This window comes from Nipponia nippon, unplaced genomic scaffold (genome assembly GCF_047370975.1).
Source record: "Nipponia nippon isolate SJK-2023a ecotype South Korea unplaced genomic scaffold, ASM4737097v1 scaffold_1, whole genome shotgun sequence".
Taxonomy (NCBI): domain Eukaryota; kingdom Metazoa; phylum Chordata; class Aves; order Pelecaniformes; family Threskiornithidae; genus Nipponia; species Nipponia nippon.
The window spans coordinates 114,293,564-114,307,602 of record NW_028262290.1 but is presented as its reverse complement, the minus strand read 5'-3'; the positions used below and the strand labels follow the sequence as shown (position 1 = coordinate 114,307,602).

At 44.0% G+C, this 14,039-nt stretch overlaps 1 long non-coding RNA gene across 2 annotated transcripts in view; it reads left to right on the top strand.

The window, feature by feature from the left end:
* LOC148057568 (uncharacterized) overlaps positions 1-2,424 on the top strand; it is an 86,871-nt gene extending 84,447 nt beyond the window's left edge. For both annotated transcript variants that reach the window (XR_015700120.1, XR_015700118.1), the window contains exon 9: positions 1,505-2,424. This is a non-coding gene — a long non-coding RNA (uncharacterized LOC148057568). The remainder of the gene's footprint in view (positions 1-1,504) is intronic.
* The last annotated feature ends 11,615 nt before the right edge of the window (positions 2,425-14,039 follow it).

Here is a 14,039-nt window from a genome sequence, read left to right as displayed (position 1 = left end):
AGTTGCAGAGGAGGAGGGGAAAACTGGGAATACAAGTCAACCGTCAGTTTGGCTCCACAGACATTGGAAATGCAGACCCACCGGACTATTACCAGACAAACCCCAAATTAGCAAGTGCTTACAGCCTTCACAGGCACTCATTCAATCACACTCTCGGAAAGGAGGGAGCTGAGGAAACAAGGCAGTTTTTTGGGCTGAGCGGAAAGGAGGCGGCTTGGACCCGGACTGGCTCGTCCACTGCAAAGTCACTGGCACCTGCTGCAAAAACAGCTTGTGAAAAAATGCTTTACCACAGAAAAAACAACAACTGAGGAGCAAACAACCAACCTCACACTTTTTCCCTTTACTAAATTATGCAAAAAGAGCTTTTTTTTTTCTTTTCCAGCCAAAGGCTGATGCTTGGGCCCAGCTGTAGGCAATGAAGCTGTACTGCCCATGCTAAGCACGAGGTGAATCGCTTTCCTGAGGATGGGGTGACGTTTCAAGAGGCTTCTCTGCGTGGGGGCCTGGTTTCTCCATCTGCCACAGTTACACCAAGGCAGATGCCCCTTGCTAGCAGCAGTGCACTGATGAGTGGTTCTGAGACACTAGAAGTTGCAGAGTTGTTTTAAAATTAATAACAGTGTCAGCAGCCTCCTCTGAGCTCAGTATCTAGCAAGCATTAGTTGGAATAAGAGCTAGCTTTTCCCTCCTGGGTGCAACCCATGATACTGGCTTTTACAGGTGCTGTATCTGCTCTGTCAGTGCATCCTATCAGCCCCATCAACATGAAGTTCCCCTGATAGCTGTGATTGCTTTCGGTGAGACCCAGATGGATGGATGCGGGGGTGGGCACATCCTCAGTGGGTGTAAACTGACCTCGACTCCGAACAAATTCCCTCCTAAATGATGATGGCGTAGAAGAGAGTTGCTTAGGCCCGACACTGGGCTTGTACCTGACATTTTTTTGTGGGTTTCTGGCAGAAGATGTTAGTACCTGAACATTTTCAGTCTTGTTTTTGCTTTTAGGCAGAGAGAGAGGCTGGATCTCTGCATACAGTTCATACAAGATGTACACCACAGCCCTAGGCTTTTGCAGTTCATTCCCAACCTTTTCTTAAGGGTAGATCCTGGATTTGTCCTCTCCTTTATGACCATGTTCCTGAAGTGTTATTCAACTTTAATTCAGTACCAACACACCTGAAGTGCTTTGGTGGTTGGGTCTAGGATTTTGATGCAGTTCTCCCTCCAAGGCAAATATGGCAATTGCTCAGCCATGCAAATGGGTGCAGGCGTCGTCAGGCTGTATAATCTGGTAGGCTTAAGGGACTGGATGGCTGAAAGAAGGCTCGCTCACATCTGGAAGTTGCTTTTTTTCCTAAGAATCATGAGCACAAGGAGTTCAGGCATTTTTGCACAGCTCCCCACTGACCCTGGAGTTCATGTCATCAGACCCAATCTTGTTGTCTTGGCAAGCATTCACACAAATAAGAGCACTCTAACAATGGGATCTTTCTTTTCGTAGCTTCCCTCTCCCTCTCCCCTTGTCCCTTGCTGCCTCCCTCTCCTACACTGAAGATAGAAAATTTGGAGACGGCAAGGATGAGATCACCGCTTTGCAAGGAGTGACAAGAAAACTGGCCGCACAATTTGGGGCTCTGCATAGCCTTTTCCCAGGGAGAAGATCTGATGTTATTTCCCTATCCACAACTGCACAGAGACATCAGCACTTTGGAGACGGTGCTTGCCAGCCAGTCGGGTAAGACTGCAGATAAGGCCCAGAGATGAGGAGCCATCAAAACATGAATGTCTAGCACAGACTTTGAATTTCTGGCTTTGCTGTATTTACTTACTTTAATCACATGAGCTGATAAACTGTAATTAGCAAGGCATAGAGTCGTTACCCATTCTGGGGAAAGGAGCAGTCTGAATTATACTGGGGATGCTGTATGGGTCTGCATTGTCCTTCGCTGCAATATAGATACGTGAATTTATAAACAGCTTTTAAATTTGCACGATGCTTTGGAAACAAGTGAAAACAAGTTATACTGCAGCACTGGAATTGGAGACTCCAGATCTCCTGTGGATTCCTGCACCGGTGCTGCCTCGAAGTCCCAGCTTCAGGTTACTCCCTGCGTATGTTTGCTAGGGTTTTCCCTTTCCCTAGCTGTTGCTTTTTCCCTTTCAACAGTGCTGTTGCGTTCACCTGAACCATCAGGTAAAATCCACGTCACCACACCTGAGCTCTCGCCAGCTGGCAGTCTGACCTGTCTGTGTGCCCATGCATGGTAGGGCAGACCTGAAACAGCCAGATGCCTCTTGGATTCATGCTATAGCTCATCCTTCAGCAGAGGCGCTGAGTATGTGCCCCCCTCCTCCCCCCAGTCCCAGTTTTCACTAGAACTGCAGGAATTTCCTGCACTGACCGTCTGGACTCAGACGTGTTTTTGCAAGTGTGTGCTCTTTGTTTTCACTGAAATGGAATAAAAACAAACGAGCTGAAGGAAATTCAATAAAAATTACATTTGATAGACCCAGAAAAAATTGATTTTTTTAAAGAAAGACTACCATTTAAAAGTCCAGATGCAGACATTGCTTACCATTCCACTCTCATTGAAAGTTCAAATTGAAATCACCCAGGACTCAGTTCCTCAAATCTGTGTGGTTCTTTTTGCTTTATTAAAATCAACAACAAGAAGTCTGTCAGGAATTTTCTCAAGCATCCTGCTAATGCATAATAATTTCTTCACAGTATACTTTCTAGTACTCTGCTTTACGTTATGGTTTCTAAGGTTTTGGAAGGCATTGGGACTACTTTTTATTTTATTCTTTTGTCCATTGCACACAATAGCTGTCTAGCTGGAAATTCAATGTACCATTGCTAAATAACAAGAACTCATGCCTTGTTATAGGGTGCTATGGCATTTATATCTGTTGGAGAGACACCATCTTTTGCACAACCATCAGACCAAGATGTGGGCTGCTGCATATTCTATTAAGCATTTGTATCAACTGAGTGCAAAATGTTTCATTTTACCCATTTCTCTTTCTGTAAAACCTTGCACTTTGATGTGTGATACTTTGCTTCTGAAGAATTTTGCATCAAGTGACAAATCATTATAACCGCTCCTCCTTTCTCTAAGCAGCATGTTCCACATTCAGCTCCTTGGTCTGGCAGACAGTGTAATTCTTGATACAAGCTGTAGTAAATTACCACGTTATTTAACAATTACTTACAGTGCATTCCCTGATCATTCAGTGCCTTGGGATATTGTGTATTCTGCCTAATTGCAGGTTTAACAAAAATGTATTGCAGTCATTATGCCATTATGGTATGAGAGTATAATGAGCAGAATAGAGCAAATCAGATAAAGTTGAGTGAGACTTAGCTGTCAGCATGGGAATGTTAGAAACGGTGCCTCTCACCCTTGCAGGCCACAAAGATAATTTCCTGACTACTAAGTAGTAGTTGGTTTTAAAAAAACTCTATTAGGCAGTGTCTCCTCACTCAGGGGAAATGTCTATCAGCAAAACTGATTAGAGATAAGGGTAAGCAGATGTCAAAACAGAAGACCACCAAAGAACTGAGGTCCTGAAGTGAATGGGGAGAGATCCAGCAGGTAGTAGAAGTAGGGTGGATTGCTGTGCCATGACTGGGGGCCAACCCTGCCCTCCATTCAGCTCCAGCGAGAGTTTTGCTGGAAAAAAAGGTGGTAAGATTGGACTCTCTATCTTATATGGGAGAAAAACTGTTTTCTGCAGTCATTTTTCTGGGTGAATTTGCATGTGTGTGTGTGTGTGTGTTTTTTTTTTCACAAACTGCTTCTTTAACCTAATGATTGAATGGAAATTAAAAGCATTGGGGAGAACAAAGAACTGAGAGGATGTTCTGCAGAATTTCTTACATTTCCTCTAACCACGGAGGAGCTGAATTTAAACGATCTCCCTCTGTAGAAAGAGCTTCTCCGTAATACTCAGTTTTGTCACAAACTTCACCTGAATTAAGTCTCCAGTTGTGGGACTACACAAGGTTTATAAAAGGGCCAGTAAAGAAGTTTTGATGAAGCTTCCATTGTAGGAGCAGATTAGTGAATTTCAGTATGTAGTAAGAACATATAGGCTTTATCAACATTTTATGGAGGAATTCATGAGAACAAATCATTTTATGATGTCAAATTATTTCTATGGGGTTGACATGAAACTTTTAGTAGTATTTCACATTCGCCCTGCTCATCCTTAACTTCATATCCAGAGATGTAAAATGCCAGGATCTGCGCTCACCCCTCTTCCCTTGTCCTCCTCTGCCAGCCAGAGAGGACCTGCAGTGCTACCCTGCCACTCTTTTTTTCAGAGAGGTGCCCACAGGCATTGGAAAGGGGCTTCAGGCAACCTTTGCCAGCTAGCTGAAAAGCCATTTTAGCATCGCCATGCAAGGCCTGTGTGAGAGTTCTACCACTCAGCTTTGCTCCTCCACCAAAGAGATGAGATGCTGGCAGCTGGGATGTGCAGAGGGCAGAGCACAAGTCTCCTGCTCTCCCAGTCAGCCTCTGGTCATGCCAAGAGCAGCCACACGAGTCCTGAGACACTCGCATGAGGGTATTGGGGCTAAAAGAGGAGAAGCTTTTTCAGGTGTGGAGCATTTTCTGCGCCGGCTCTGCCTTAAAGCACCACATGTTGCAGGTCAGGCTCTGAATTTCCCAGCAGCCTTCCTGTTCCTAAAGTGCTCGAGGATGCTCCTCTTGGTGACGCTCCCAGCAAGACAGCCGCCCAGCAAAAAGCTGGCGTTGCTTAGGGCTGCATCTGGCCCCATTTGTGCTTATTTGAACCCACAGAGCTTTTTTCCTGACTAGTAGAGCTGCTCGGTTTTCCGTGGGTTTCCCCAGCTACCCACGGCACACGTACCTGGCGTCTCCGTGCCCTCCTACACATGTGCCAGACAGGCAGGGCCAGGGCTGGATCAGAGCCCATCAGACGCAGGGTCGCCTTTGATGCATGCACTGAACCGACCGCATGCTCTTGCCGTGATGGGGAAACTGCTGTGACCCCCTGGGATCTGCACACACGGGATCTGCTGGGAGGGAAACAAGAAGGATGCATCCAGGCAAAACCGGAGGTAGGGGAGCCCTAGATTAAAAGGATGCTCCGTGATGTTTGTTGCAGGATGAATCCTTACTCAGGCAAAGTCCTGTAAGGCAGATTTGTCCCTGTACCAATTTGCAAATGCCTCGTAGCTGCATCATTAGAGAGGGCACTCTCCCTAAGCAGGAGGGCGTTTGCACGGTTGGCCTCTGTGCCTGGGTCCCTCCACTCCTCTTTGTGCCCAGTGCTGAAGCAGCACTTCATTCTCTGATGTGGGAGCTTGGGAGAACTGGGACCCGTTGTTCGGCACCCCAGAAGCTGCCTGCTTCCCCGCCACCCACTCGCCGCTGCCTGCACGGAGCGCGGTATCCTCTGACCCACATGTACCTGCCAGCCTGTCACTCCCAAAGAGCACCGGGGAGATACTGAGCAAACAGATCAGGCCACACAGAGCTAGCAAGCCCCCACCAGCAGAGGTAACTGAATACATGCAGCCTTTTCTCTTTAGCCGCAGCATGAAAGGAGCTGGGAAAAGCCAGACAAATCCCAGGCAGATGCTCTGTGTGCTTTGACAGTGACTTCAACCCTCCGACAGGAAAATCTGCCTTGTTTTGCTGAAAGAGAGGCTAAATCAAACCAGCGGGTTATTTAGCCTGAAACACGTTTGTCTCCTCCACCAGCGCTGCACCAGGTTAAGGCAGGGTGAATTGCCACAACTGCCCTTCTCAGGTCAGCCCGTACCTAACTTCTGCATCAGTCGTGCCTGCGTGGCACACATTTGACGCTCGCAGCTATCTCAGGTCTTTTTTGAAACTAGTAACTCTGGGTTTATTTGCTTCAGTTGTTGTCCAAGATCTGGACCTGGGTTTCAGCGTGCCTGTACCAGCCAGACTCCTCCATCCTTCCCACCTCTGCGCTTCTGAGTGACCACACTGCTGCAAGAGAAGATTTACCCCATCTCCACAAGCCCCTGTAGGAAACCGGTTTTCAGAGCACAGGCATCACCGCCCCTGTGTATCTGATGCAAAGGTGGGGGGAAGCTGTCCTGTCCCCAGCACAACCTTCTTCCTTGGCCATTGCTGGCCCTTCGGAGGAAAAATGGGAACACCAACAGAGATAGTAAGGGAAAAGAATGTGGAAGCTATAATATTTTTTTCATGTTCGTGTTTTTTCTTTACAAAAATGCAGAGTTTCATCCTTAGTGCTGTTAGTACTAAAAGAGAAACTGATGAAAGCCACAGTAGATTTGCTTCATTGGATAACATAATACATCATTCAAAAGGTAAGTTGCAAACAGTGGTCCTAATCTAATAACATTAACCATAACCTCTGCTTCTCCTCCCCCCCAAATCCCAGCCACTTGGAAAAAAATCTATATCTTCTTGTCCAGTGATAAGTGATTTTTTTATTGATGTGATATATCCAACAGTGAAATTGATTTTCCTTTTTACAAGGTATGACACTTTTTGCTATGGAATATTTCCATTACAAGAGGGTTTGATTGATTTGAGAAGTGTTCTAGATAATAGCAGGCTGATCAAGAATAAATTCGCCTGAACGTTGATGTAGAGTACTGTTTCTAAGTGGGTTAATGCTGTTCCTAATAAGGATGTGTAATGTTTGGAAAAGTTGCTTCTTGTAAAACAACTACAACGTTATATCATTTTTATATCCCTCAATTTGGCAAATACTCATGTTTTTCACTTTCCCTTCGGGGAGGAATTGTCCATATGACCCGAAAAACTTTGGTCTTTCTTAATGACTCAAGTTGAAAGCAAACAGTAGTGGCCTGCGCCAAATATTGATCTGATCCTGGAAAGGGCTGGCCAGCTGCAGGCTGCTCTAAGTGGAAGCTGTATGTGGTTCAAACTGCCTTTTGATCAGGCTGCATCGCTTCCTGTCTTATTTGTGAGCGTAAAAACAGAGATCTGCCTTCTGTGGGGAAAGCTGAACTGTGCCTCTCTGCTCCTCTTTCCTCCACTTTGTCTTTAGCTCTTCCCTGTGTACCTTCTCCCTCACTGGTTGCCGGATAACAAATGCATTGCTTATCCTGCCTTTTTTGTACAAGCGGAGAAAAACATGCGTTTCTGATACACACTGTACAGGGTGCTTCACCCACAGATACTGCCACCGTGCTGAGCCATGGGGTATGCCCTTTCTTCATGTAACGCCCGCTCAGGCAGAGCACAGGCTTGGTGGAGAGTGGCTGCTGGATGAGTCACCACAAAGACATGGTCAGACAGACACTCACTGGGCAGTCTTGCTCATTTACAAATAGTGAGTAGAGTTTTCTTCTGTCTAGTGCTATCACTGGAGAGCCACGCATCTCTCTCCCACCTTTCTTTCTGTGGTTTTGCCCAGAATGAGCGACTATGGCTCCTCCATCACCCGTGCCATTGCCGTAATATTTTCAACCTGCCCTTAGAGGCAAGTCCCGTGCAGACCCGTTGCAGGTCTTCAGGTCCAGCCTAAAATGTGGAATGGCAGTGGCACTTCTTGAGGCCTTTCATACCTCAGGGACACCCCACGATGAACATCATTTTCCCCCCATTATGCTGGGGGAGACAGACCCACCGTGAGCAGGATCAGCGCCTGCTCCCCAAGATGGACTCCACTTCCCCATTTGCTTGGCTCTGCCCAGGTGCATCAGGGCTGCAGAATCAGGGGTACCCCAACACAGCCACTTCTTGGTGCCGCTGGACACGCTCATCACCTCCCCTGTGTTTTGGAGAAACAGCCCTTTGCGCATGTAACTCATGGACGATCGGTGTGTGCAGCCCAGAGCCGCGCGTGGCTCTGCCTTGGGCTCCTTGCTGCCGTCCAGCCGTGCCATGACCACAGGCTGGGACCAGCACCAGTCCAGAATTGCTTTTCTTAATTACAGCTATTTTGGTGGAGACTACAGCTTCCGTGGGAGTAAATTGTCAGGATTTGGGAAATGCCAGAAGGAATCAACTGGAAAAGCACAAATCTTTTTCTTGGCATTCCTACGCCACGATTTTAATGTTTAAGAAGCTTTTTTCCCTCACTTACACCCAAAGACAGTTGACGCAATAAAAGCACAGCTTTGCTCCAAAACGATCCATTCTGGATTCGCATAGTACTTTATTATTTTTAAGAGAAACTGGCTTACTTCCAAATTCATACGCCAGAGGCTGAATGAGCTAAATTTAAATACCAAAGTATTTCAAATGGATATTTTACATTAACAGCAATCTCATTTTTTTAGTTTAGTGTTTTCACATAGTTTTTCAAAGTTAAGCTAGACCCACTGTGTAAGAATGAGTGTTTCATTAATTTTTATAAGCGTTATAAGAAGCATATGTTTTAAAGCTTCATTTTGTAACATAGCAAAGTATATTTTAGACATATTTATTTACATAATGGCCACATTAAAAGAAATTTTCATATGGAAAAATGTAGCAATACCAAGCAACGGTTACCACAAAGTTTAAAAAAATATATTAATGATATGGAGTGAAAAGAAACAGGAAAAATTTAAAAAATTAAATGAGAGGATGTGATTTTTTTTGTAAGTGCTCAAAGTGAGCACATTTCCCCTCCTATCACAAAGCCAGTGGAAGCACAGCGTTCTACAGGAAACTTTCATGAGGAATCACGAAAAAAAAAAGTCTTGTGAAAGAACTGAAATATCTCACTTGGAAAACCAGATCTTCATCTTGAAAAGGTGAGAAATGTTGACGTTGGTTTTGCTGTTCTGATCAGTTTTGGTTCAGGTTACATTTTGTTAAATGTAGTATGCAATGTATGTATAACACATATAAAATAAGCATTTTACTATAATATAGCAATAAATGAAAAGCACACAAACGTAAATGTTTTGACAATGCCAAAACAAGACTTGATACAAAATAATCAGATCTCTACTGATGAGCAATCTTGTGAAATATCTTAGGTTTTGACAAAAAATGCATTTTTCTCTAAGAAAAAAACCTCTCCAACATTTTATCAGCTCAAAGTTACAGTATCATTGAAAATTGCTACAGCTAATAAATAAACTACATCAGCACATCATCCTACTAAAATTAAATCAACAGCTACTGTAACCTCCATTTGTCTAACAAGAAGTTTGAAGAAATCCTCAAAACGTAATTTGTTTTTACAGGTTTTCAGAGCTTAGAAAATGTAAGCCTGCCCTTAACAGGAATTTGAATTACCATCTAAAATAATTTATACAAGATGCGCTGAAGAGATTTTATGTATAGAAAAGACGTATGTTTTTTGCTCTGCTTTGACTGAAAAGCTGTTGCTTCTGCAGGCATGCGTATTCACATTTTGAGGGTATTCTGTTAATCCAAGGTTTTCAGTGAGAGTGCAGGTATATTTTTTGAGGAAAGCACAAGTGATTCATTTTTCACTGAATGGTGGGAGAACATCACGAAGATCAACAGGAATTTTACTTTGAAAAAGCCTACAAGACTGGAGCTATTGTGTCCAAGACCTATAGGACCTATTACAGAGCCTTAACCCATTAGCCTTGAAAACCATTAAGCTAGAACCAAAACCCAAATAAACTGGTGAGTATATCAGGAAAGCAACAAAATCATGATTGCTCTGTTATTTCAGGGGTTTATTTCCTCATCGAGGAACAACGCTCCTGACTTCTCCCAGCAGAAAGTTGTGTAACGTCCTGCTCCGTGAAGGCATGCATTCCTGGAAGAGCGGAGGTCCTGAGAATGTCAAAAGCTCTTGAAAACAGGTCCAGCTTCCACTTTGCCAGACACTATGGCAAAGACTGCTCTGAGAGCTAAATTTGGATAATGAGCAATCAGCAGGGGCAGAACATCCTGTAAGTATCTACAGCTGAACCCTCTTAAACAAGATTGGGATCACCCAAAGCTTTTCTCATGGGTGTTAATATGGTGATTAAAGTTTACAAGAGGCTCGTAGTTTTATTTTTGTCTTGTCACATGCAATGGCAGCTAGGCAGGAAAGCTGCCTTAATGCATCGATGTTTAAGAGTCATAGGACGGTTTGGTCACCTACGTGCAGAAAGCAAGACATGCTTATGTAGCAATAACTGCTATATAAATTTAGTCATGGTCGTTGTATGAATGGTGTTGGGCAAAGATGTGGCAGCATACTCAGGAATATTACTTGGATAAACGCACTTTCACTGGAACATCTGCTTTAGTCTGCCAGAGTGTCTTGAAATACAAGTCTTCTGTTGTACGTAAAATAGATACACTCATGGACATCTGTAATGTGCAAATGCGTGCTCTGTCGCTGTGAGATATACCTCTTCAGAGCTGGCAATGTCTGCTGACAGCCTTGTATGCTAGCAGATCCTGTCGTCTTCTGTTATGCACACTTTCACCCACAAAACCCAACATGAGACCTCCTATTTATATTTTCTGTGTAACTGGTTTTGGGGGGCAGGGATGGACAGGAACTGCCAACTTTTGGAAGGTGACTTACTCAACAAAATATGTAGGGTTGTTTCTTCCACTTTCTGCTTCTGTTCTTTCTCACCTTTGTATTTAAAAGACTGTCTTGAACAGATAGGATCCTAAGTGAGTCTTATCAAGGTCAGAGCTTGTTGCTCTGGCACAGATTTGAATACAAAACTTTGTAGATATCTGATTCCCAAACATCTTTGGAAGCCATGTTTACCACCACCAGCTTGTCTGTAATTGTGGTCAAATTTCTGGTTCCTTTGTTTCATTTCCATTTTTAGAAGACACATCCAATTTAGTTTAATCTAATCAAAAGTTAATTTAATTTAATCTAAATTTAAAAGGGTTGCGTGAACAATTTTTTTGTTTTGTTTTGGATTTTCGTTTTTGGCTATTGAGCAAAAAGATGAGAACAACTTAGGTTTTCATGGTGATGAATTTACATGTTTTCATTTTTCTCCATTAAAAATGCTTGAAACTAAGTTACTTATTTCAGAAGAAATTAGTCTCTTTTTTTTCCTTTTTTTTTTTTTTCAGTCAGAAGCAAATGAAATGTCATGGCAATGGTAGTTTTTAACTCAGGACCTGCTACAATGGTCATTGAAAGGATGCAAGCATACAGAGCAGTTGCCCCAGCTGCAGGGATATGGCATATCTGGGGAAGGTTTTCTCTGGTTCGGTCCCTTGATTATGTTCCGCTATGCATAAAGTACCTAGATTTTGGGGGAACTGGCACTCACCTACATGTGGAGTAGTTTAGGAGAGGCATTTATTTGGTGCCTGTCTCCTTCAATATATAACGATTTCATACAGGGTGGAAAGCAACTGCAGAAACTACTGAAAGATAATCTCTGCCTACATCAACCTATAATTTGGTGATTTGAATTTAAATCATTCAAATGTGCTCAAGTAACGGGATAGATACCAAAGAGTGCTTTCTTTAAAACCACTTGGTGAACTTGGGGGGGATAAGTTCCTTGCAGACATTGCCAGGCTATAGGCAGTTGTGAGATGGCCAGCCTTGATTCGGTTGTTCACCCATGGATGTCTACGTGTTGTTTTATACGTCTCCAGAGCACCACATCGGGGTTTCAGCTGCTGGTCACTTGACCTGGGTCTCCTGTACTTTTATATCATATCTGCCAGCCTTGTGGTAATGTCCCAGGTGCCCTGGGACATGTCAGTTGGGTGCCTATGCAAGGGCAGTTGATTTGAGCCACTTCTGTCCATTGAGTCTTGAAAACAACTGTCTCTGTGTTTGAATGTCGATGATCATTAGGGCTTGACAGCCTCGTTCTCTTTCTCACTCTGTGTTTTATCTTGAGCAATGCAAGGATAAAATATTTGTCTAAATTATTTTTACTAACTTTTGTATGCGTGCAGAGTATAAGCAAAGGGGTGACACTACATCTTTGAGGCAAGGATTCTGTGGGCAGAACCGCAAATAAATATGAAAACAGCAAACTGGAAAGAATTTGTTATGCTATTTGTCCCAAACCAGTTTACAGTTGTAAATATGTAGATTTTATATATTAACTGCTGAAATTCTTTGTGTAAACATAGCCTGATGTGAGGGACAAGAAAAGCAAGCAAGAAACTCATCTTGGTAAACAGTTTTAGCAGATGTTCTTGAAGAACTGCTGAGACAAGCTTCATGCTTAAATCTGGGCTGGATCACAGGGATGTGAACATATTCACCTGGGTGTCTGATGTGCTTGGATGTGGTATTAAGATCAGAGCATATAGAAACCAAAGGGGGAGAAGGTTATTTGTTCATCACAGAAAAAGGAGCAATCATTTACGAGATGTTGGCTCAAATGCTGAACTATCTTTATGATTTGGTAGTAAGACTTCAGGACAGGGACCAAGTTTCTTCTATTTTGTGCCTGAAGTGCCAATCCTCATCTTAGTTCACAGGTGATCTCAGTTGTAAAGGCTATGTCTACTTTAAGAACATTGCAGGGTGAGATTTTTATTTGTGTTTGTCCTTTTGCTGCTCTACATCAAAGATCAACCAATGATGAAAGGAAAGGTCTGGTTTACAGGATGGATTTACATTTGATTAATTTCTGGTGTCAATGAGCAGGATCTTGCTCACCATGTTGAGTGTGGGCAATGTCAGCTCTCCATGTGGTACCTGTCTCCACATTGTCCTCAGTGATGCATTGTACTCAATGAGGCAAGCTGCTACCTGGCACACAGGAGGTGGCACTCTCCTGAACCGATCCATCTGCAATGGAGAGAGGTTACGTACCAGTATGTGCTGGGGGGAATCTGGCTGGAAAGCAGCTCTGCAGAGAAGGACCGTGAGGTCCTGCTGAACAACAAGCTGGCCATGAGCCAGCATTGCACCCTTGCAGCAAAGGCAGCCAACAGCATCCAGGGCCGAATTAGGAGGAGTGTTGCCAGCAGGTCGAGGAAGGTGATCCTTTTCCTTTACTCAGCACCAGTGAGGCCACATCTGGAGTCCTGGGTCCCGTTCTGGGCTCCCCAGTACAAGAGAGTCATGGACATACTGGAGAGAGTCCAGCAAAGGGCCACAAGGACCATGAAGGGACTGTAGCACCTCACATATGAGGAAAGGCTGAGAGAGCTGGAACTGTGCAGCCTGGAGAAGAGCAGGCTTGAGGGTTCTCATTGATGTGCATAAATACCTGACAGGAAGAAATGAAGAAGACAGAGGCAGGCTCTTTTCAGTGGTCCCAGTGACAGGACCAGAAGTGATGGGCACACACTGAAACACGGGAGGTTCCCTCTGAACATCAGGAAACACTCTTACTGTGAGGGTGACAAAGCACTGGCACAGGTTGACCAGGGAGGCTGTGGAATCTCCATCCTTGGAGATATTCAAAACCCAACTGGATACGATCCTGGGCAACCTGCTCTAGGTGACCCTGCTTGAGATGCAGGGGCAGATTTCATGACCTCAAGAGGCCAACCTGAGTGGTTCTGTGATTCTGTGATGCGGTCATGTTTCATACTCTGTAGCTCTGAAGTGGAATGCTTGCTTAGTGTTGTCTGATAACTTAAAACTCAAAAAAAAAGTGTTGCTTTCTTCATTAGGCATATAGTTGTTTAAAAATATTGCTGATATTATTTATTAGAAACTTGCTACTTGAATCTGAAATGAATGGGTTCGATGACTATGCATCTGAAGTTTAAATAGTGGGCTATATTATGCCTTGCCACAGAATCCTGCTCTTCTAGAGAGGATAATCTTTCAACACCATCCTCAATGCTCTTCAAATTCTGCTCTACCCACCTCCTTCTTTAACCTCAACAACTGCTTTGCATGCAGCAAAGACAGACGTGTAGCTGGTGGGTGCTGCCTCATCACCAGCATCGACGTGCATGTCCCATTGAGTGGAGAGCAGATCTTCACACAGAAGGTCCATCGGCTCCCACAAGTTTAGCCCCAGAGCTTAAATGCCAAAGAGGCTATTTGTACCGGAAAGGGCTTGATTATCACAGATTCTGGGTATATTTGTCTCATATTAAACGTCCAGAAATGTCCAGAAATCTCCAGCAATTCTTGCAAAAGAAGGATTGTTGCATCTTCCAAAT